The sequence below is a fragment of the Schistocerca nitens genome, chromosome 3, assembly GCF_023898315.1.
Source record: "Schistocerca nitens isolate TAMUIC-IGC-003100 chromosome 3, iqSchNite1.1, whole genome shotgun sequence".
Lineage (NCBI taxonomy): Eukaryota > Metazoa > Arthropoda > Insecta > Orthoptera > Acrididae > Schistocerca > Schistocerca nitens.
In genome coordinates, this window is record NC_064616.1 from 390,299,538 (window position 1) to 390,323,677 (window position 24,140).

Consider the following 24,140-nt stretch of genomic DNA (forward strand, 5'->3'; position numbering starts at 1 on the left):
CCGGAGTGGCTGAGCGGTTCTAGGCGCTTCAGTCTGGAACTGCGCGACCGCTACGGTGGCAGGTTCGAATCCTGCCTCGTGCATGGATGTGGGTGATGTCCTTAGGTTAGTTATGTTTAAGTAGTTCTCAGTTCTAGGGCACTGATGACCTCAGATGTTAAGTCCCATAGTGCTCAAAGCCATTTGAACATTTGAACCTAAAGATGTATACAACTATGCACGAGCAGCGCCTATTAGATGGCTCAAATGGCTCTGCGCACTATGGGACTTAACATCTGAGGTCATCAGTCCCATAGAACTTAGAACTACTTAAACCTAACCAACCTAAGAACATCACACACATCCATGCCCGAGGCAGGATTCGAACCTGCGACCGTAGCGGTCCCGCGGTTCCAGACTGAAGCGCCTAGAACCGCTCGGCCACACTGTCCGCGCCTATTAGACGGACGGGCTCTGACAGCCGATCAGTTCCAGACATTCCACCATGAAGAAGGTACACGGATCGTGTTGTCTGTAGTTCAACCATGCATTGTTACTTTGTGCCAGGAAGGACTCTCAACAAGGGAAGTGTCCAGGCGTCTCAGAGTGAACCAAAGCGATGTTGTTTGAACATGGAGGAGATACAGCGAGGTAGGAACTGTCGATAACATGCCTCGCTAAGGCCGCTCAAGGGATACTACTGCAGTGGATAACTGCTACCTACCGATTAGGTTTAGAGGAACCCTGACAGCAACGCCACCATGTTGAATAATGCTTTTCGTGCAGCCACAGGACGTCGTGTTACGACTAAAATTGTGCGCAATAGACTACATGATGCGCAACTTCACTTCCGACGACCATGGCGGGGTCAATCTTTGCAATCACGACACAATGCAGCTCGGTACAGAGGGTTCCAACAACATGCCGAATATTCCGCTCAGGATTGGCATCACGTTCCCTTCACCAAATAGTGTCGCATATGCCTTCAACCAGATAATCGTCGGAGACGTGTTTGGAGGTAAACCGGTCAGGCTGAACGCCTTTAGACACACTGTCCAGCGAGTGTAACATGGTGGAGGTTCCCTGCTGTTTTGGGGTGGTGTTATGTGGGCCGACGTACGCCGCTAGTGGCCATGGAAGGTGTCGTAACGGCTGTACGATACGTGAATGCCATCCTCCAACCGATAGTGCAACCATATCGGCAGCATTTTGGCGAGGCATTCGTCTTCATGGGCGACAATTCGTGCCCCCATCGTGTACATCTTGTGAATGGCTTCCTTCAGGATAACGACATCGCTCGACTAGAGTGGCCAGCACGTCCTCCAGACATGAACCCTATCGAACATGCCTGGGATAGATTGAAAATATCTGTTTATGGACTACGTGACCCACGAACCACTGTGAGAAATCTACCCCGAATCGCCGTTTAGGAGTGGGACAATCTGGACCAACAGTTCCGTGATGAACTTGTGCATAGTGTACCACAACGAATACAGGCATGGGTCAATGCAAGAGGAAGTGCTACTGAGTATTAGAGGTACCGGTGTGTAACAGCAATCTGGACCATCACCTCTGAAGGTCTCGCTGTATGGTGGTACAATATGCAATGTGTAGTTTTCATGAGCAATAAAAAGGATGGAAATGATGTTTGTGTTGATGTCTATTCCAATTTTCTGTACAGGTTCCGGAACTCTCGGAACTGAGGTGAGGCAAAACTTTTTTTTGATGTGTGTATGTATACTGTGTGGCTAGAGACAGAATGGATTTGAATGTATGTGGGTCTAGTGGACGAAGGTCTAATGTTTCAAGAAGGTAATGAACCTGTGCACGTTTCTGGTACAACAGAAAAGGGGTTTGAAGATAAAGATATCGATGTCTTCTCAGGAACTCCAATTAGTCTGAGTCTGAACCCAGTGGAAAATGTTTGAGGCGTACTTTCAAGGGGTGTTTATCCCAATGGAAAGCAATTTGAGGCCGTATGTGAGTTGAAAAGAGCGATACGAGAAGAGTAGGTGACAATTTCACAGTAATAAGTACAAACTCTAACAAAATCAATGCCGAAGAGAATTTTTGGGGTAATTAGGAAGTACGGAGGTTACCCAAAGTACTAAAATGTAATAACACAACAGGACAGTGAGTTCCTTTCCACCAATTTTCATCCTGAAAATGCAAAAGCCTTATTTTGTTACTCGTGTCATAAAAGAAACTATGTAATTCCTTCATGATTGTTTGTGTGTTATACATACCTACTTCTTTCATAATAAATTAGATACATATATGGCTCTGAGCACTATGGGACTTAACATCTGAGGTCATCAGTCCCCTAGAACTTAGAACTACTTAAACCTAACCTAACCTAAGGATATCACACACATCCATGCCCGAGGCAGGATTCGAACCTGCGACCGTAGCGGTCACGCGGTTCCAGACTGTAGCGCCTAGAACCGCTCGGCCACGATATATATATGCTCCAGACATTGTACATTACTTTAGCAGGAGCCCTTCCTTTATAGTGATTTTCATTACTGTAGTACACCGCTATTTCTTTAATGTTACACTCATTCGTTTAATTCATTTACACTGAATTTGCGAATTGCAACGTAAGGATGTTCAAGAATGACTTAAGCTACAGACACCTTGCACTAAAACATAATAAACATACATGTGACATTACATAAATGTCATAAAGCATTTCAGAAACCTCTTACTCACTCTACTTCGCTCTTTAGCATTAGGCTGCTGCAGTGGGGCGGAGCGAGTGACAAACAACGGGTGAGCGATAGATTTAAAAGCTGTACATTCGGAAGGCCATAAGTGCATACTGTCAGTATTATGGCCCAATTTTTTGCACGGGATCGTCTGCTGAGGTTAATATCTAGCAAGAGTGTGTTTTTTCCCTTAAAATATGAGCTCGAGCTGAAGATGATTCCCTGTTAGAAACAAAGACGTAATTTTAAATAGTTGCTTCTGTTTCAAGGTACAAGATGGTGCACGACCGACAAAATATAGCTTCATAGTCCACATGCTTTAGAAATAATTCTAAGAATATGGTGTTTTACTTAACATAAAATTTTGAAACTGAAGAATCAACAATATATTCCAAGAAACCTGCATTGTACAAGGGGCAGTCAAATGAAAAATTTTTGCTGTTGCCTACGGAACCATGATTGTACGCAGGCACGCACCTCTTCGTCAGAAGCAAATCAATTTCCACGAAAAGATGTGGGAGGCCTTCCCAGCGAAACTTCTGCAGCGTCGTCGAAACAACCTTAGCAACACCTGGGTACGCCCACATGTTGCCATGGTTGTTTCGATGACGCTGCAGAAGTTTCGCTTGTCAGCGCTTGCGCTTCCTCCATAAAGTCCCAACCTCTCCCCATGCAATTTCCATGCCTTTCTGGTGCCTGATGTCAGACATTTGCGGCTGTTGATTTGCTTCGGATGAAGAGATGCATGCCGGGGTATAATCATGATTACATAGGCAACAGCAAACGTTTTTCCATAAAGGCACTGGACGCCTTGTCTCACTGGTGGTTAAATGTATTAATAGGTACGAAGTTTACTATTGAAATAATAAACAAAATGGTTCAAATGGCTCTGAGCACTATGGGACTCAACTGCTGAGGTCATTAGTCCCCTAGAACTTAGAACTAGTTAAACCTAACTAACCTAAGGACATCACAAACATCCATGCCCGAGGCAGGATTCGAACCTGCGACCGTAGCGGTTTTGCGGTTCCAGACTGCAGCGCCTTTAACCGCACGGCCACTTCGGCCGGCGAAATAATAAACAGTTAACTTACTTTTTTGGTAGAAATTATACATTACGTCGTATTAATGACGTCATAGCAAATTATATAAGCACTTCTGTTTGACCGATTTTCAGCAAAATGTATTGTATCTATAAGGAATACCACACTGTGATAGATAAACGTCTACCAAGCCACCATCGCATTACTAGATTGTGTGACATCTTAGTAAAATTCTAGTGCTTCCAACCAAAGATACTTTGTGTTTAGCCAGTGCTATAAAAACATGCACCTAGAGAGCTAACCAGTGAAAAATGTGTCTCCTGCAGGGTAGCCCACCTATCGAACCGAGCTAGCAACGGCCGAAGAAGATGCACCGTTATAAGAGTAATCATCTCTGACTTGGTTGCTGGTGGACAGAAATCACTGTTGCTGCTATACCAAGCGAGAGACCCCCCGTCCACCGTAATAATGGCGAAACAGATCCTAACACATCTGTGGAAATGCCAAATACTGCTAAAAATACACACCAAGATTGCGAGGAACTCCCCCCTGCGTTTACTTATAATGCAGGTTGAACGTGCCAAGTGAGATGACAGTAAGGTAAGGAATTCCTTGAGTGGCTGTCGCCGTGCTCGAACGAGAGAGCTCCACATGTCTGACCAACACTACGCCAGACCAGCCTGCCAGCAACGGTAGAGAAATTTGCGTTATTTAAACGGTATGTATGTGTAATCGTCTCCTGCGCGACCGACCTGGTGGCTGTCACAAAAAGCATTCAGTCATTCAAGGAGGTGACATCCCGCCACAGCAACGCAGTCGTAGCTCAGTGATGTCTTTGCAGATAAACTTTGCTATCAATTTAAGCACCGAGCTCTACCCTCCCTCCCCACCTCCTTTTCTGTGGACCAGTAGCAAACAAGATCACCCCCTAGCCGTCGTAGTTTCAAAACTCGCTTTTATTCGAGGGCGACCCCATTTTCAGCCAAACAGCACTACCAGACACACGATTATAATTACAATATCTACGAAAAATAACCCCTGCAATATTATTAGTATTTGTGACATTACTGTACGTCTTATATGTCAAGTGCCATAAAATCCAAGTGTGTCCATCATTATTAAGACTGATCTGTATAAGTCAAAAAGCTCACAGCGGGCAGCTATGGCACTGTTATATTTAATAAAAGAATTTTTGCTTAGAAAACTCATCTGGGCATTAATAATGAGTGATACCGCATATAAGGGTGATCCATTGACAGTGACCGGGCCAAACATCTCACGAAATAAGCATCAAACGAAAAAACTACAAAGAACGAAACTCGTCTAGCTTCAAGGGGGAAACCAGATGGCGCTATGGTTGGCCCGCTAGGTGGCGCTGCCATAGGTCAAACGGATATCAACAGAATTTTTTAAAATGGGAACCCCCATTTTTATTACATATTCGTGTAGTACGTAAAGAAATATGAATGTTTTAGTTGGACCACTTTTTTCGCTTTGTGATAGATGGCGTTGTAATAGTCACAAACGTATAAGTACGTGCTATCACGTAACATTCCGCCAGTGGGGACGGTATTTGCTTCGTGATACATTACCCGTGTTAAAATGGACCGTTTACCAATTGCGGGAATGGTCGATATCGTGTTGATGTATGGCTATTCTGATCAAAATGCCCAACGGGCGTGTGCTATTTATGCTGCTCGGTATCGTGGAAGACATCATCTCGCCGGATAGTTACGTTATTTAAGGAAACAGGAAGTGTTCAGCCACATGTGAAACGTCAACCACGACCTGCAACAAATGATGATGCCCAAGTAGGTGTTTTAGCTGCTGTCTCGGCTAATCCGCACATCAGTAGCAGACAAATTGCGCGAGAATCGGGAATCTCAAAAACGTCTGTGTTGAGAATGCTACATCAACATCGATTGCACCCGTACCATATTTCCATGCACCAGGAATTGCATGGCAACGACTTTAAACGTCGTGTACAGTTCTGCCACTGGGCACAAGAGAAATTACGGGACGATGACAAATTTTTTGCACGCGTTCTATTTAGCGACGAAGCATCATTCACCAACAGCGGTAACGTAAACCGGCATAATATGCACTATTGGGCAACGGAAAATCCACGATGGCTGCGACAAGTGGAACATCAGCGACCTTGGTGGGTTAATGTATGGTGCGGCATTATGGGAGGAAGGATAATTGGTCCCCATTTTATCGATGGCAATCTAAATGGTGCAATGTGTGCTGATTTCCTACGTAATGTTCTACCGATGTTACTACAAGATTTTTCACTGCATGACAGAATGGCGATGTACTTCCAACATGATGGATGTCCGGCACATAGCTCGCGTGCGGTTGAAGCGGTATTGAATAGCATATTTCATGACAGGTGGATTGGTCGGATCTGACGTCCCCGGATTTCTTTCTGTGGGGAAAGTTGAAAGACATTTGCTATCGTGATCCACCGACAACGCCTGACATGCGTCAGCGCATTGTCAGTGCATGTGCGAACGTTACGGAAGGCGAACTACTCGCTGTTGAGAGGAATGTCGTTACACGTATTGCCAAATGCATTGACGTTGACGGACATCATTTTGAGCATTTATTTCAGTAATGTGGTATTTACAGGTAATCACGCTGTACCAGCATGCGTTCTCAGAAATGATAAATTCACAAAGGTACATGTATCACATTGGAACAACCGAAATAAAATGTTCAAACGTACCTACGTTCTGTATTTTAATTTAATAAAACCTACCTGTTACCAACTGTTCGTCTAAAATTGTGAACCATATGTTTGTGACTATTACAGCGCCATCTATCAGAAAGCGAAAAAAGTGGTCCAACTAAAACATTCATATTTCTTTTTACTTACTACACGAATATGTAATAAAAATGGGGGTACCTATTTAAAAAAACGCAGTTGATATCCGTTTCACTATGGCAGCGCCATCTAGCGGGCCAACCATAGCGCCATGTGGTTTCCCCCTTCTAGCTAGACGAGTTTCGTTCTTTGTAGTTTTTTTCATTTGACGCTTATTTCGTGAGATATTTGGCCCGGTCACGATCAATGGACCAGTTGTCTGACAAGGCTTCCAGTGTGTCACCTGGTAAGGACAATGCAGCCAGTGGATGCCATGTGTACACTTTAATAGTAATAGAAAGCAAGGTCTTGCCATTAAATTGCCACAATTCATTATTTATACGAATAAACCCTGCTATATAACTAGTTTTTTGTGATGCGATAAGTCATAAATACAGTCCTGGATTGCACTGACTGTGAAGGAGATCTGCCAGAGTTCGCAGGCAGAATAAAAAGACATGTAAATGTAACTCTTGTAATATTGGTGTGCTATAGATAAAGAATTACAGACACTGGCTGCGAGAAGACACTGTCTGAAACCAGTGGGGAAGAACACTGAGGTCGTCCCGCATCCATTAAAGGAAAGAGACCTGGGCAATGCCCAACAATGCGAGTGATGTCTCTAATTGCAGGAAGTTGTCTGATAAGGCTTCCAGTGTGTCACCTGGAAAGGACAAAGCAGCCAGTGGCTGCCATATGAGTGAAAACGCTTTAAAAATTATTATTGGGCATTCATGTATGTCACTGTATACATCTAAGCTGCTGCATTTATTCATGCAGTCTTATTAACAAAAAACAGTGGATAAAATAACATCGTCAGTTGAAAGCGTTGTACGTTAAGATTTTACCGCGAATCTACCTCTCTCCTGGTTGTCATATATCTCTTATAGTTTCGACAACGTACCGTCTACGATATCGCAGCTGATATCGCAGCCAAGTCCAAAGCCTGATGCCGCTGAGAGGAGAAGTGTATGGATAGGTTGTCACTAAATCTTCTTTTTCGTTCTATTGGAAAGCTTTAATGCAACTACCCGTTTGCAAAACTGAAAAATGCCCAATCCTTCAATGTGACATTTTCCTGTTCAAGCAGTCTGCTGCTGCAATTGGTAGCAGAGAATCTCTTGTTCCTTGCGGAAATTCTGTAACACACTCCTTACTAAACAGAAGACTTCTCTACAAAAGAACTGTTAGTATTACATGTTATGTCAGATGGCCACTTGTTACTCAGTACTTCTACAGTACTTGTCATGGCCGTTTGCTACTTGTTACGACTTCTGCAGTACTCGTTAGCAGCAGACACAGTGGTTGCACCAAAGACTGAGACGGCGTGGAGTTTTACAATTGTTTATTGAGCTTTCTTTACAATTTCTCCCTCGTCGTCGCTGCCCAGCCCTGCGGATCCTTCCGCCTGGCTGCTGCAGTGTAGATTCTCCGACAATGCGCGCAACGCGCGCCACCTGTGCTCCGCTGGAGTCAGGGTGCCCTGTGGTTGAGATGAACTCGTCGCCGCTCGGCAGCTCAGTATGGCACGCCCACGGAGCCGCGTCGCCCTGAGGTCGGCTGCCGCCCCAGCCGTCAGTCGCGATGTCTGCGAGCTCCCGTCATGGACGGACCACGCGGCGTGGCCGGGTTGCCGTGAAGTCTGGGTGTCAGTCCCCGGCGGCGCCTGTGTCCAAGACCGCGCTGCGGCCGGTCCTGCTGGAAGTTCTCGCTGTGGTTAGTCAGCCATGGTGCCGACCGGACTCGGGCCGACCCCCAGAGCTGAAGTAGACATCTGGCGGCGAACGGATGACTCCTGCGAGCTGGAACAGACTTCCGGAATCGCCACCTACGAAGATTGAACATTCGGACACGGACCACGTCCGTCCTCAGATCCGAACTGCTTCCTAATGGCTTCTGTCCGTTGCTGCCTGCGCTACACTATTTATATCCGGTAGGAGGACTTTTTTACCCTCGGTGGCAACTTCTTGCTATTACTCCCGCAGTATATTGCAGCGTAACTTAACGTGCTGGTCTCACTTCCCTTACTCAGCACTCTCCAGGCCCTGCTCGGCGCTCGGTCTGCGTGCGTCCTGGCGTCAGCCGGTTGGTAGACTGCAACTGTCAGCAAAGCTATCTGTGCCGCATCTACTTCGCAATGCCTCGGTCGCCGCTGTTTTGCCATTCTCCACTGCGTGAAGCAACGCTTACTACATGTGGCCGCAACACACAGTTTGTGTGTCTGTAATCGATGTCCACGATAATTATAGGCATATCAGTGCATGGATTTATAACTCATCATAGCTCTGGAGTGTCTTTTTTAAGTAGAATATCGAGGTATGGCAGTGCATTCTGCTGTTACCGACTAATCCAATACACACATTCAGCTAAAAATATGACACTTATGTATACTTATTTTATGAGTCATAATAGTAAAAACCTGTCATGGTCACGAAATCAGAATTTTCAGCTCATATTACTTCCCCAGTAGACAAACTGCAGAGTGACATCAGTAATTAGATAAAGTCAGTTCTACACCACTTTTGCTGTCAAGTTTATATGATAATTAATCGAATTGATCAATTAAACAATTAAATTACTCCTTCCCCCTACTTCCCCCCTTAACTTATTGTTCTCATAAGTGGTTTATGACACATTGGGGGTTGATTTATTATCCCATTGGTGATAACTTGCCCTTCTGAGAAATGCCCCACCTCTCCCCCTTCCAATCCAGAGGGACATTTATTTTGTTTCCAGAATGAGATTTTCACTCTGCAGCGGAGTGTGCGCTGAGATGAAACTTCCTGGCAGATTAAAACTGTGTGCCCGACCGAGACTCGAACTCGGGGCCTTTGCCTTTCGCGGGCAAGTGCTCTATCATCTGAGCTACCGAAGCACGACTCACGCCCGGTACTCACAGCTTTACTTCTGCCAGTATCTCGTCTCCTACCTTCCAAACTTTACAGAAGCTCTCCTGCGAACCTTGTAGAACTAGCACTCCTGAAAGAAAGGATACTGCGGAGACATGGCTTAGCCACAGCCTTAGGGATGTTTCCAGAATGAGATTTTCACTCTGCAGGAGAGCTTCTGTAAAGTTTGGAAGGTAGGAGACGAGATACTGGCAGAAGTAAAGCTGTGAGTACCGGGCGTGAGTCGTGCTTCGGTAGCTCAGATGATAGATCACTTACCCGCGAAAGGCAAAGGTCCCGAGTTCGAGTCTCGGTCGGGCACACAGTTTTAATCTGCCAGGAAGTTTCACTTATTTTGTTGCCCCTCAACAGTTCAGTTCTGGGCCACTTTCCCCCTCCTGGGAAATCCCACAGCCCACCCTTCCCATGTCCCACCCCACCCCCTCCCTCGTTATCTGGTAATTGGTGGGAATAAGAGCCAGTCTCTATTGAGCTGCAGCAAAGGAAGGATCTCTTGACACAAAATTCAAATGAATGACATAATAATATATCTTTCAATTCAATTTGCATATATTTTATTTAATCAGTTAGTGACAGTTGGGGGTCCTCCACTTCTGTCCCCCACTTGGGTAAAGCTCACATCTGCACCACCACCACTAATTTGCACGACATAATAACTGTAAACTCCAAGAAATGGAATAAAGTGTGATATATTAGCTATTGTTTTGGGTCACCTACGAATATGTCAGCCAGCCAGTTACTAGGCACACTGTTGTCTGAGTCTGCCGGTTGGGTCAAGGAGCACCAAGTGCACACATCTACATGCTGTGGAAGTCGAAAACCGCCGAATGTCATAATTACCGATCATGATACTTGAATACCACAAAACTAGTCCCCACATCTTCACAGTATTAAAAACAATGTTACATACTGATCGCATGTAGAAAGATGGTCTAAATAGTACTTTCAAATCACAAAAGTAGTCCTTTTTCCCAATCATGTGCATAGACTGATTGTAAGAGCCCCTAAATGCCTCAGAAGCGCTGACAGCTCTGTTCACTGTGGAAGCCTGCAGCCTAATGGCGAGTTGTGAGACTGTGCACGCCAGTGTGTACCACTAGTAAAGCCACGTGGCAGTCGGCAGGAAGTACCACAAGACCGCACATGCATGAGGTGCCACTGCTCTGCACAGCACAGAGAAATCGCTGTTGGAGGCTGCACAGCCAACTGAAGATAAACTGCTGTCGGAGGCCACACAGTCCACCAATGGGAGCCACATATGCCGATACCATTTTGATATCTTGTGTGCCTACCTACACGAGGGACATCCATTCGTTCTCATGGCCCCTGAACAAAACATCAAGTGGCAGCATCCAATTGATCGGGAAATTCCCAGACTCAGTTCCTGTCTCTGTCTCTCTCTCTCTCTCCCTCAACTGGTTACTTACTGTTTGAGTGCACACGTCCATGAACCAACATATCCAAACCTGCAGACGGAGGTTTCCATCCCTCCTCAGAATACTGTGTGGCTGTTGGCTAACGCTGAATCAGTGAACCTGTATAAAGGCTCCTCCCTCCACTTTCGTCCTCATTGTACGATCGTTTGTGGCTGCATCAGGTTGTTTGTGTGCATATTGGCATTCCCAGCCTTTGTTTCTTTGCTTGTGTGCTACTCGTTTACAAGATGAAACATTCAGCCAGAAACGGCAACAGTGCCAGTGGCAAACTCCTTAGGCAAGGAGAATTACCAGGTAAGCACATATTCCAATCGGTAACTGTAACTTTTCTCCTCACCATTCTTTCGCTAAGAATTTCGTAATATTGAATACAGGTACATGCCTTCTTCTTATTGTTTCAGCGTACGCTCATGAATTTCTGGATCAGCTGGAAGCTGAGAGACGACAGCAATAGCAGCGGCATCAACTATGTAGGCACTTATTTTCTACTTCATAGTGCTTTTTGTATATGTAAAATGTTGCTGAGACACATTCTAGTTAGCCGGCCGTGGTGGCCGAGCGGTTCTAGGCGCTTCAATCCGGAACCGCGCGACCTCTACGGTCGCAGGTTCGAATCCTGCCTCGGGCATGGACGTTTGTGATGTCCTTAGGTTAGTTAGGTTTAAGTAGTTCTAAGTTCTAGGGGACTGATGACCTCAGATGTTAAGTCCTATAGTGCTCAGAGCCATTTGAACCATCTGAACCACACATTCTAGTCATTAAAAATGTTCTTCCTAAAATTTCGTTGTAGTGCTGTGTGTATACATAATATGCTGTTATCTCAGATTTGTTGTTGTAGATGATTTTGTGGAAGAGGAGCAGGGATGGGAAGAGGTTGTGATACCTTCCCCAACATAGCAAAGTAAGTGTATATTAAAAAAAAAATTTTTTTTTGCTAGTCTGAGTGAACTCTTTCTTATTAAATTGATGTGTTTCTGTTGTATGTGATTTTGGCGACCTCGAATGATGGCTCCATAGTGGTTCATGTTGAGAATTATGACATGCAGGAATGGGTGGAGGAAATGGAGCAGGATCTGTGTCGGCATGAGTATATGCAGGATGTGACTGCCAATGACCTGACGCATATGTCAGGAACCCAAATCATGTAGGTAATTTTTATATGTACTCAAATTGCATGCATATAATCCGTGTTCTTTCCTGGCAGCAGCAGCAGCAAGCAATGTCTAGGACGTTGTACTTAATTTTTTTTTCGTTATTCTCCTTCTTCTAGTAGTTGTCTCATCACAACTTTCATCATTGGTGTATGTACAGGGAGTGGCTAAGAAACCACCAGCAAGACGCGGTCGGTCCAGCAGGCACAGTCTTGTAAGACGTCACCCATCACTATGCAGGAAGCCACACATTGTGGCAAGATCCATCTCTGCAGCCACAGCGAGGCTGCTCACATGTGGCAATGCACAACCTCCTCCCCCATTTTGTCAATCAAACTGCGAGGTTCATGCACCTCTCTGCTCCTCCACGTAGCTGTCATCATCGTTGGAACCAGGAGCAGCAGCATCATCGTCTACTAGTTGTAGTTATAGTAACAGTAGTAATCCTGTGGCTAGTGGCGGTTATTTCCCCCATCCTTTCAGTGAAGGACATCAGATTAGTAACACCATACTGCAATTAGAGTATTTAGTGATTGTAGACGCCTTTGAGGAGTGAATCTCATTCACTAAGATCAAGAAGCCAGCAGGAGGGTACCATGACCACTTAGGGCCTTCCTGTTCTGTAACTGGAACTCCCCATTGTTGTTAATGATCTGTGGTATCCCTCCATTAAGAGCCCCACTTTGCTGTGCATCGAACTGTCGTACTCAGACCTCTGGCATTGAAGAGACAATCTTTCACTATCTTGAGGTGGAAATGGCGTGATATCGCGGAGCACACCAATCACTGAGTGGTTTCTCGAGTCCACTTTGAGTGGTATACTGGACTGGTTTTTCGAGATGGAAGTTAGATCAGCCAAAGCACTGAGCCTAATATTATACTTCATATGCATGTCTATGATCCAGTAAATCGAGGGTCATGCTATATCAAGCATTCTAAGTGTATAGCTGATAAGAAGGCATATATTAATGGCGAAAATAGAACATATCTTGCTCGTTTTACATGGTCAATCCTGGCTTCCGAGAAAAATTACAATCGCAAGCATCATCCACATCATCCATCTCGATAGAGTTGTTGTAACTTAGATGGTATCGAGTTCCCCGTCAAACTTCAGGATATACTTAAAATTGGGGCACAGAACATCGGAATACCGTTATTTCTCAAAATTTACTGGTGAGCATAACATGTGTGTGAACATGCTGGAATTTTCAGACGACGAAAATAAGGAGAAAGACAATTAACATGACTGCTGGCGCAGGGATGTGACCTGACTCATTTTCTTCCAAATTAGTAAACACATGCCTAAAGAGCATATTTTCTGAAGGTGTTTGAATGCCTTTTCCTCAGATAAGTTATTAGCAAAGCATCTAGTAGAGTGTGCTTCCTAGGACCTGCTACGTATTATTATGCCTAATGAGGAAAAGAAATTCATACAGTTTAAGAAGCTCACCACAAGGAGCAGTGCCCGTTTGTGGCATATGTCAACATCAAATGCCTCCTCACACATGTGATCCTGTGTGGGTATGACCCTGCAGTCTCACATACTACCTTCAAAGCACAACATGTACCACATAAGGCAGCGCACCAAGTGGTATTGCTCTATGATTCGAGTCTTAAGCGTTACCAATCGTATGTTGGGGGTAATCGTACAGTTTGGCTTCTCACTGAGTTTGAAAAATTTTCATGGGAGGTTGATAAGCTTTACAGTGATGAGATTCCTATGACCATATCGAAAGAGAATAAAGATTTGTACATGAAGGCGGTTCACTACCATATTTGTAGGCTGCCATTAGATAGGAAAGTGGAAACTCCTTGTAGGAACCATTGTCATCTTATGGGGAAGTTCCACGGTGCAGCTCTCAATATATGCAAATTGAAGTATCAATTACCATGACACATACCCGTCTTCTTCCGTAATTTAAGCTGGTGTCAGGATCACTTTCTACGCTTTCTTGTTGAGCGCTTGGCTGATTTCGGTATGAAGAATTATCAGGTCATTATCCCGCCTGAGAGTGTTGAGAAATATATTTCATTCTCCAAAAGAATGACGCCAAGAAATACACTCCGCTTCCATGACTTGCTGCATTTTATGCAGGCGCCATTCAGAAAATTGTTGAAACTCTGCCTCAGAAGGATATGAACATCACTCTTGCATTTTCCGACGACGGCAAGTTGCAGTTTGAGATTAGGAAGGGAATTTTCGAGCAAGAGTATCTGGAACGTTTGGCACAAATCAACAAAACCAGGCTACCCGACATAACTGCGTTCTCCAGCAACCTTACAGATGATGCCATAATGGATGCAGAATATGAGCATGCTGTGAATGGTGAGAATTCAGTATCTCCACTTTAGGAGAGTATGCACAGCTTTACATGGCCACAGACATGGGCTTGCTTGCAGATGTTTTTGAGATATTCTCGAGTCAATGTATGGTCACATAGTCTCTGGATCCTGCGTTTTATTACACACCATCTTGGTTGTCTTGGGATGTTATCCTCAAAAAAAAAAAAAAAAAAAAAAAAAAAAAAAAAAAAACGAAGCACAGCATCGAGCATCGAACTATTGATCGATGCGGAATGCATGATAGATTCACATTGAGCATCAGGCTTATAAAGGATGTGTGTGTGTGTTCCAACATGTGCAGACAAAATGGATATGTCCTGTCGTAAGGGAAGGTATGGATTTGACGTGCAAACCTGCGATATCCGCAAAGGAAATCAAAGATAGTTTTACTTGGAAAATTATGCGAAGTCATACGAATGGTACAGATATCACTATTTCCAGAGCCGCAGTCGTCAGGAGGGGGTATTTCCAATACTTCGCTCATTGTCAAGTGTCCTCTGATTGATGCTGCAATCATAATATTTAATTATAAGTACGGCAATCAAATATATATGTGGCCGGTTTCCCAGGACAATTATGTCTTTGGGTGCATGGCGGAGGCCTGTCGCGGAAACGATTCACGTTTCCGGCTTACGGTAGTAGCCATCTGAAAGAAAAGGCCACTTGTGGTACAGGAATATAGCTGACCTAACTGTGCCGCTCCCTAGACGGGTGTAAAGCGAAATAATATTCAGTATGTGTTGGACAGCCTTCGTGACAGCGTGTGTTCTCGATGGAAATTTGACAAGATACAATATGGACGTGTGTTTGGGCTGGAGCATTATTTCCCCCCCCCCCCATATAAATTGTTCAGTTAAATGCTTCTCCACATTTCGCATCTTTATTTGGGTAAGAGAACATCGATTGTGGTGTGTGTTGTGTACATCTAGCAGGTGAAAGACGGATGGAAGACACGTTTGCTCGTTTTCTAGAACTGATAAGTACATTAGTTGACTTTGTAAATTATAAGAATTACTTAGAAACTGTCATATCAGCGACATTGGTATTCGCGAGTGGAATTATGAGTTTCCTCTATTTTTTTCTACTTTTCACATAAAGGTCTTCGCAGAAGAGATAAGTTTCTCATTCTCCATGGCTTACAGCACATCCCACCTCGCTGCACCTCGCTAAAGTTTCGTGTTCCTAAGGAAATAATTTCCAGGCTGTATCTTGGGAACTGTAACGTGCAAGCGATACTGCTATGCAAGTGATATTGCTTTTCCCTTGATATCGAGAAGTATCGCGTTAATGGTATGGTATTCTGTTAAACCATATGAAATACATATGTTCTTGTAATCCCAGAGTCTGGAGTTGGGTGTAGAAAGCAAGCGAGCAAGCAGGTCAGGGTCAGAAACAGTAACGCCTTTCTGGTGAGGGGAACCGACCCAGCCTTTGTACAACAGTTCGGACAGTGACCTTGGCCTGCTGAGGGTGCTCTGGTGACGCATCAGGCCAGTGTGTGTGGGTAGGGGCAGATCACTTGTCATGGATGGCTGTGGTGGATGACCCCTTGACTTCGTGGAAAGTATCCAGTGCTGTGGGGAGTATTTTATTCCATGTTCTTATACTATCTGTCTTCATGGTATATGTATGTGTTTCTGGTGGTCGACAGCTTGAAAGATTGCGTGGGACTTTCACTTTTGATACGGTGTAATGCAACTTAATGTTCATAGGGAAGGTGATCTTTATTATTTGGTTGCTATACTTAATTTGATCTGACTTCATTCATATGATGAAATGGTTGGCAATAGTTAACGCTCTTGCTTGTGTACTCTAGTGAAGGTATAGTGGTAGGCTTTACTTGTGTTCGAAGGTAGAGGGTGCCAAGATAATAGACAGCAGTAAAAGCATACGGCGGCTGAGAGCCGAGAAGAGTTTTTTTCTGTGGAACCTGGTGAAAACGTTTGCCGACAGCCAGGCGCCGGTCGGTCGGCAGCCACGTCCCGGTAGGCTGACAAGTGGCGAGGAGTCACTGCAGCTATGAGCGGCGCATTGTAAGACCTCATGGCAGGCAATAAAGCAGAGTATGAGCCCTTGTTAGGTAGAAAGTGGATGTGATGGCTGCGAGTTTCTGCTAATTCTGGGGGACAGGGCAGTAGCGCCCAGGCACCCAGACTCTGTTACAAAACATATTTGTGAAGGCACGAGGCTTTTATTGAGTTTATGGCCTTTCTTTGGAAAGTTCAAAATGGATGCAACAGGGGATATAACGATCTTTTTATTTAGAGCTGTGGTTCCATCCAAGTCATGCTCTTAGCAAAGGCATGGCGAAAACACTTGGGAAAGAGGGCGCGAAGCTGAATCTTTTTTCCTTTTCTACCAATTAATTTTTAAAGTCGCTGGTTGGTCAAATATATGATGTAGAGCATGGGGGCGGTCTCCCAGCTTCGAATGCTGAGCTCCAGGTCGTGATTGGCTTGTGCTAAAGTGAGTGTAGTCTAAGCATGCAAATGTGCTATGCCACCAAGCTGCAGAGGAAAGCTGTAGAGAAAGAGATCACTCTTATACTGGCGCTTCGCTAGGAAAGAACGGTAGAACTTTACCTAGACGGTAAAGTCCTTTGCTAGCATGCCATTTAGAGCCTATGCCAGTCACTATCTGAACTGTCAAAGGTACTGCTTCTTCCATCATGCACACATCGAGTTATGCGTCGGTGTACTGATTTGTTTTGAGTTGGCCATCTAAACGTTTGACATATCCTGTCATGAATAGTCGTGTCAGGGAGTCAAATTGGTTTGGCAGACCAGCAAACGGGTCCACTTGCACACTGGAATCCACCGGGGTTTCAGAGGCTCATAGTTAAGTATCTGCATTCCGAATCAGCCGAAAGTGAGACAGCATACTTGCATATTTCTGGGCGCACACCATGAATAATAGACTGCCACTGTCCATGACTGCAGTGGCGAGCGTGTCATGCTGTGCCACCCCGACCCTGTGGGTAAAGGATTCGCTGCTATGGCGTAGACCTCCAATATATGCCTCTTAGTACCCTGTTCTTTGGAACCAAATTTTTCTTTATGGAATAGTAGATTATAGATGCTTGATAGTAGCGTAGTTTTTGGGCCATACCACGGATTCACATTTATGAAGTGAGATAAAGCTATTAGTTCTGGTTAGTATGGTGTGTTGATCCCCAGCTGATACTTTGTTAACCACTGAAAAATTCAAGCTCTGCTCAACAGTAGCAGAGCAGTGTAACTGAGGAAGTGTCTTTCCATCTTTGATGATCTGTAGACCGCTTTTGCAGGGTTTAACTGTCAGTGCAATATGGCGATCTGTACAAAATAGTTTTCCCACTGAAAGACTCATCTGCAGATTAAAATGGCGGACAGTGCACTCTCTGTGGAACCACCAGCAGTTTGATGGGTAAATTAAGTAAGAGCCAATGAGAATACTCCATTTATTCAGGAGACATCCTTAGTGCCAGGGCACTGGAACCTATACAGACTGGTTCGATCAAGATCGGGGCAAGGTATCCATGGAGAGGTCTGAGAGTAACATGATGTCATTATAGCGTTAGAACATCTCCAGACCAGCAGCTGTAGGACACCGAAAATTCCAGGTTTATTTTTCTTCTGTAGGATAGTGCTTCGAATTTTGTTAGCATAATTGTTCTGATTTTCCCGTCTGTGCTTAGACAGTGTTCTCTTTCCAAACAACAAGAATGTTTTTATGATTAACGGTGTTTTCGCAAGCAGACTCAGACATGATCAAGGCTTTTGTCAGTGAGAACATGAGTGAACGTTTACCGTTTCTGAGATGTATGTTGAAAGCAGGACGTTACGATTTCTGAGAAGGGTAACACTTGATGGATGCGGTGCCTCCTTAGGACCATCAGGAAGAATGCATGCGGTGTTATTCTGGGATATTTTCTCTAACAGATCCTGTAAGGAGAAGAAATTCCACGCAGAAAAGCTGAGACATCACGAAAGCTCCTACAGTAAAAGCGACCATTAATTATTTCTGTGGCACTTTACGATTTCTGGGAAGGGTTGATGTGTAACGAATGGGCTGTCCCATTAGGATCGCTAGGAAGAATGTATCCTGTGTTATTCCAGGATATTTTTGCAAACAATTTATGGAAGCACTGCAAAAGATTTCTGTATCACATCCAGAGGGAGACTTGGCTGTTATTTTCATAGACATAAGATGTTTGTATAACACTGACAAATTTTTAGCTGCTCCTGTGAGGGTGAGTTGCTAGGCAAATCATCTCACTTGGCAATTTGGGCCATGCTGGATCCCCAGGTATGAAGGCGATGTGTCAGCCATGGTGTCTAGGTAAACACATATGCGGCCAGAGGCGTCTTGCTTGTGGAACTGGCTGGACTGGCAAGTGCACCCGACACGTCCAGTCAGCATTCCGTCTTGGACCTCTGTAGGGAACTGATCACTGATACGATGTGGTCGAATTTCTTAACGATAGCTCGAAAGCGGTTTTACACGCAATGAGTGTTCGTGCACTGCATTAATTCGACTGTTTAATCGTTGTGACCGTGTTTGCAGAACGTTATACATGCATTATTTTGCCAATTTTACGCGTAGTGAATGTGTCTGTACATCAGTGTTCTGCATTATTTTGTGAACGTGTCTGTAGTCTGTAGGCTGTGCAGTGCATTATTTAGACAGTTTACAATTAGTGAGTGTGTTTGCAGAGCGTTTGACATGCATTATTTTGACGATTTACGAGTTGTTTGCGTGTGTGTACATCAGTGTACTGCATTATTTCGGTAATTTACAAGCCGTTTACACGTCTTTAGGCTATATATTGTGACCCCAAACACCTCAGGGAGAGTGTTTTGTATCAGTGTAATAAATAAATTATATGATTTAAACTGTTCCAACTTCCCAACGAAAATAAATGAAGCACACTCCTTCCTCTCCAGCAGCTGGACACAGACTGAGTCCTTATCCTGGCAGTTTTTCCCCAGACCGCCATCTTGGATTACGTCATGGGAAGGGATGATAGCGCCCTCTGGTGGCTGTACTGCGTACTAGGTCAGTTAGATTTTGAACCTCATGGTGAATGTACTGGATGGAGCTTTTTGTATCACATCTGGAAGGCGTCCACTTTTGTAGTGCCAACCTACAAGAGAGCATCTACATTGTGGCATCGTAACTATCGATACTACAGAGCTAATGCCTATGACAAGTCAAATTGTTTAAATAAACAATGTATGGAAAATAAAGACTTACATCCATCCTATCCAGCAGCCCAGCACAGATTGAGTCTTGTTCCCACCAATTCCAAGTAGAGGTGGTGGCTGGGTGACTTAGATTAGTGGAGGAAACCCAACTGATCTGTTTTCCTGCCAAAATTTTACAGGCATTTCTTTAGGTTAGTGGATGTAGCCAAAGTGACCTTTTTTCCCTCCATGTTTTTCCTGTCGTTTTATTAGGGAACAGAGGGGAGGGGAAGGGGGTGGGAGCGGGTTAGGTTAGTGGAGGTAGCCCAGTTGACCTATTTTCCCAATAAATTTTGAACTTCTCACAATGGCGCCATTGCAACGTTGCCACATCTATCGCCACCACCTTGGATCAGCCATCTTAAATAAATTTGGCAATAATGTACAGTTGGGCACTGCCGCTCTTGCCCTACTACTTATGAGTTGCTGATGAAGCATATTGCAGTAATGCTGGCCAGTCACACTGCACGTCTTTGGTTCTTGAGTGTCAACCTGTTCAAAGAAGTATGGGCCAATGATGAACATAGACATAAATCCACACCGTACAGTGACACGTTCACCATACAGAGGAACTTCATGCACAGTGACTGGAGGTGAAGATCCCCAAACTCGGCATTTCTATGTGTTCACCTCACCCGTCGGAGACAGATGAGCTTCGTTTGTCCATAGGATGGTCCAGGGCCAGCCCTCGTCAACTTCTGTCCTAGCGAGAAAGTGGAGAGCGAAGTTAACATGTCGTTGTCCGTCCTGTGGTGCAAGCTGCTGTGCTATATGGATCTTGTATGGATACCATTTGAGAATGGTTTGAAGACCTTCCGTACAGTGAACTATGGGATGTTTAACTGTTGTGACACTGCACGCGCACTGCCTGATGATCAGGAATTGCGCTCGGTATTGACTGCCATAGCAACAGTGATTTCATCAACCACCTGCAGTACAACCTGTCGTCGGCCTCTTCCCAGAGCGATGCCCAGCTCCGCACAGAAGGTGTAGAAAGAGGACCCTTTCGTAATCCTTTCAGCTGGCGTTATTCTGGAAGTGCAGCTGCAACATTACTGTTGTTTTGATAATAGAATGGTTCAAATGGTTCCGAGCACTATGGGACTTATCATCTGTGGTCATCAGTCCCCTAGAACTTAGAATTACTTAAACCTAACTAACCTAAGGACATCACGCACATCCATGCCCGAGGCAGGATTCGAACCTGCGACCGTAGCGGTCACACGGTTCCAGACTGAAGCGCCTAGAACCGCATGGCCACACCGGCCGGCTTTGATAATAGACCTTCACCAATAATGTCCTGCTCCTTTTGTCCAAGCTCATGTTGACACATCAAGAAGTGCACTGTGACTGGTCAGGTGTGTGAGACTATGAATCACGATGATTGATCACGGCACCTGGGCCGGCCGCTGGTGGCCGAGCGGTTCTGGCGCTTCAGTCTGGAACCGCGCGACCGCTACGGTCGCAGGTTCGAATCCTGCCTCGGGCATCGATGTGTGTGTTGTGCTTAGGTTAGTTAGGTTTAAGTAGTTCTAAGTTCTAGGGGACTTATGACCTCAGCAGTTGAGTCCCATAGTGCTCAGAGCCATTTGAACCATTTTGAACGGCACCTGGTGGCCATAGTTGAAGCTGTATTGTGGCGCTGTGACACATGGAAATCGTGCATCCCATACTCTGGAATTAATGCTACCAAGTTTGTTACTCGTACAGTAATTAATTTCCGTGTTATAACATGTTAAATAGCGAAAGTTTAATTATAACCACCTGGTATTTACGCTCAGATCCATCTTTTATACCTGGAATACTTAAGTGGATATGGGTGACTCTGGAGCTGGACAGCATATGGGGAGGATGCAGGCTGTGTCAGTTCCTTAATAACAAATAATAATAAGTTATGTCAGTTGAAATATATTTGTTAACACCTATTTAATATTTAATCATTCGAGGCACTCAAAAATATCACAACCTTTGTTCTTCCACATTTTTACTTATCTTCCATATTTTCCACATTTTGCATATTTTGCAACCGTTTTCGTATTTTCGCAGAAATTTCCTTTTTATAATTAGGGCACTGTGCAGCTTGGCGTCGTAGGGAGAGGTTATTGGCTGTGTCTATTTGTTAATAACATTTTTTTTAAGTCACGTCACTTGAAGTGTCTTTGTTAATAACAGTTTTTTGTTACGTCATTTGAGGCACTAGCGCATACCAAACCTAGCTAGATATGTAAATACTCTCATTCTTCCCCAATTTTACGTATTTTTCTCCCATTTTCTTAGCCAGTTTTATGTATTTTTCTCCCATTTTCGTAATTTCTCCTGATTTTCCGCAATTTACGAATTTCTCCAAATTTTTCGTAAATTTTGGCCACTTCAGAGAGTTTCGACCCACTGCCCTCGACGTCGTTCTGCAGTGTCATGCCACGATGACCCCCAATTAAACCACTACCACTTCACTAGACTGTGTGACGTCATAGAAAAAATTCTGAGAGTTATCAATTTCTAGCCAAAGGTACTGCATGCATATGGAGTACCACACTGCGATAGATAAATCCTTGCTAAGTTTCCACTACCTTACTAGATTGCGTACATCATAGCAAAATTCTGATGCCCCAACTATAGGTACTGTGGGTGTAAAGATTTAGCATAGTGCTACAAAGTACACATCTAAAGGGCATGACATTGTTTTTAAATTTTATTCTTCCGAATTATTAAATATTATGCAAAATCTTAGTGTATTCCCCGCATCGAGATAAATTGTGTTTGTCCATCACCTCAGTGCGATTAGCCTGGTATTAGCACCTGGCAGGAATACCACAACTTGGTGTGTAAACTCTTGTAAAGTCATTCGCACGGTACTAAAGGGTGTTAAAACGATTTCGTTATCGTGATGGTGGAAATAACGACGTCACAGAAAAATTCTGAAGCATCTAAACCAAAATAATATGTGTGCAATAATTAGCACAGCACTACCAAAAATGTCCACCTAGAGAGTTGATCAGTATCTCAAGCATCCATCCTAGTAGCCTAGCCCACCCTTCGAACTCCGACATGTTTAGTATAGCCATGAATACTGCGCCAGAAATGGCCGAGAAAGTTGCACTATTATAAGTGTAATCATATCCGATCTGGTAACTGGCCCGTGCGTTTAAAGGCGCTGCAGTCTGGAACCGCAAGACCGCTACGGTCGCAGGTTCGAATCCTGCCTCGGGCATGGATGTTTGTGATGTCCTTAGGTTAGTTAGGTTTAACTAGTTCTAAGTTCTAGGGGACTAATAACCTCAGCAGTTGAGTCCCATAGTGCTCAGAGCCATTTGAACCATTTTTTGGTAACTGGCCAAAAGCCTCGCAAATACCCCATCACAGCAAGCCGTTCGTAACTCACTAATGCCTTTGTAGATAAACGTTTCTAACAATTTAAGTGCCAATCATTGCCCTTGCCCTCCCCCTTCCTCTCGTTTAAAAATCGCGCTTGTACGTTGGAGGCCACATTTTCAGCCAAGCAGGACTTCCAGGTGGAAGGAAGACACGTAATTATAATTACAATATCCAAACAAAATAAAGCTTGTGTTATTACTATTAGTAGTAGTAGTAGTTGTTGTTGTTGTACACGTGACATTACTATAAGTCTCGGATATTAACGTCCGCAACTCCTGGTTTAGTGACTGGCGTTCGATTCCCGGCCGGGTTGGGGATTTTCTCCGCCGGGGGAATGGGTGTTTGTGTTGTCATCATCATTTCATCATCATTTATGAATGTGGCGAGATTGGACTGAGTAAAGATTTGGAATTTGTGCGGGTGCCGATAACCGCTCAGTTGAGAACCCCACAAACCAAACATCATCATCATCATCATCGTATATTAACTACAGGAAAATCCGATTATGGCCGTCACTATTAACGGAATTTCGACTGACCCAAGAATTCCAAAGACGTGTGCTGCACAGCTAACACACTGCAGTATTTCTTAAGAAATTACTGCTACTAAAATTTATCTGTGCGTTACTAATGAGTGACATTGCGTGTATATGTACACTGATCAGCCAGAACGTTATGACCACAGACCTACTATCGATATTAACCCGTCCAGGCGATAGAATCGCTACCTGGCGAGGAATAACGGCTAGCCAGACATACGCTCGGTGCGTGTAGTATCAGTGAGCGTGGTGTCCGTGTGTAGAATAGGGAAGGCGCGCTATCTATCTAAATTTGACCGAGTGTCCAAATGGCTCTGAGCACTATGGGACTTAACATCTGAGGTCATGAGTCCCCTAGAACTTAGAACTACTTAAACCTAACTAACCTAAGGACATCACACACATCCATGTCCGAGGCAGGATTCGAACCTGCGACCGTAGCAGTCGCGCGGTTCCGGACTTAAGCGCCTAGAACTGCTCGGCCACCGCCACCGGCTGACAGATTGTGATGTCCCTGAGGCTCGGCACGAGCATTCAGGAAACTACACGACTTGTCAGGTGTTAGAG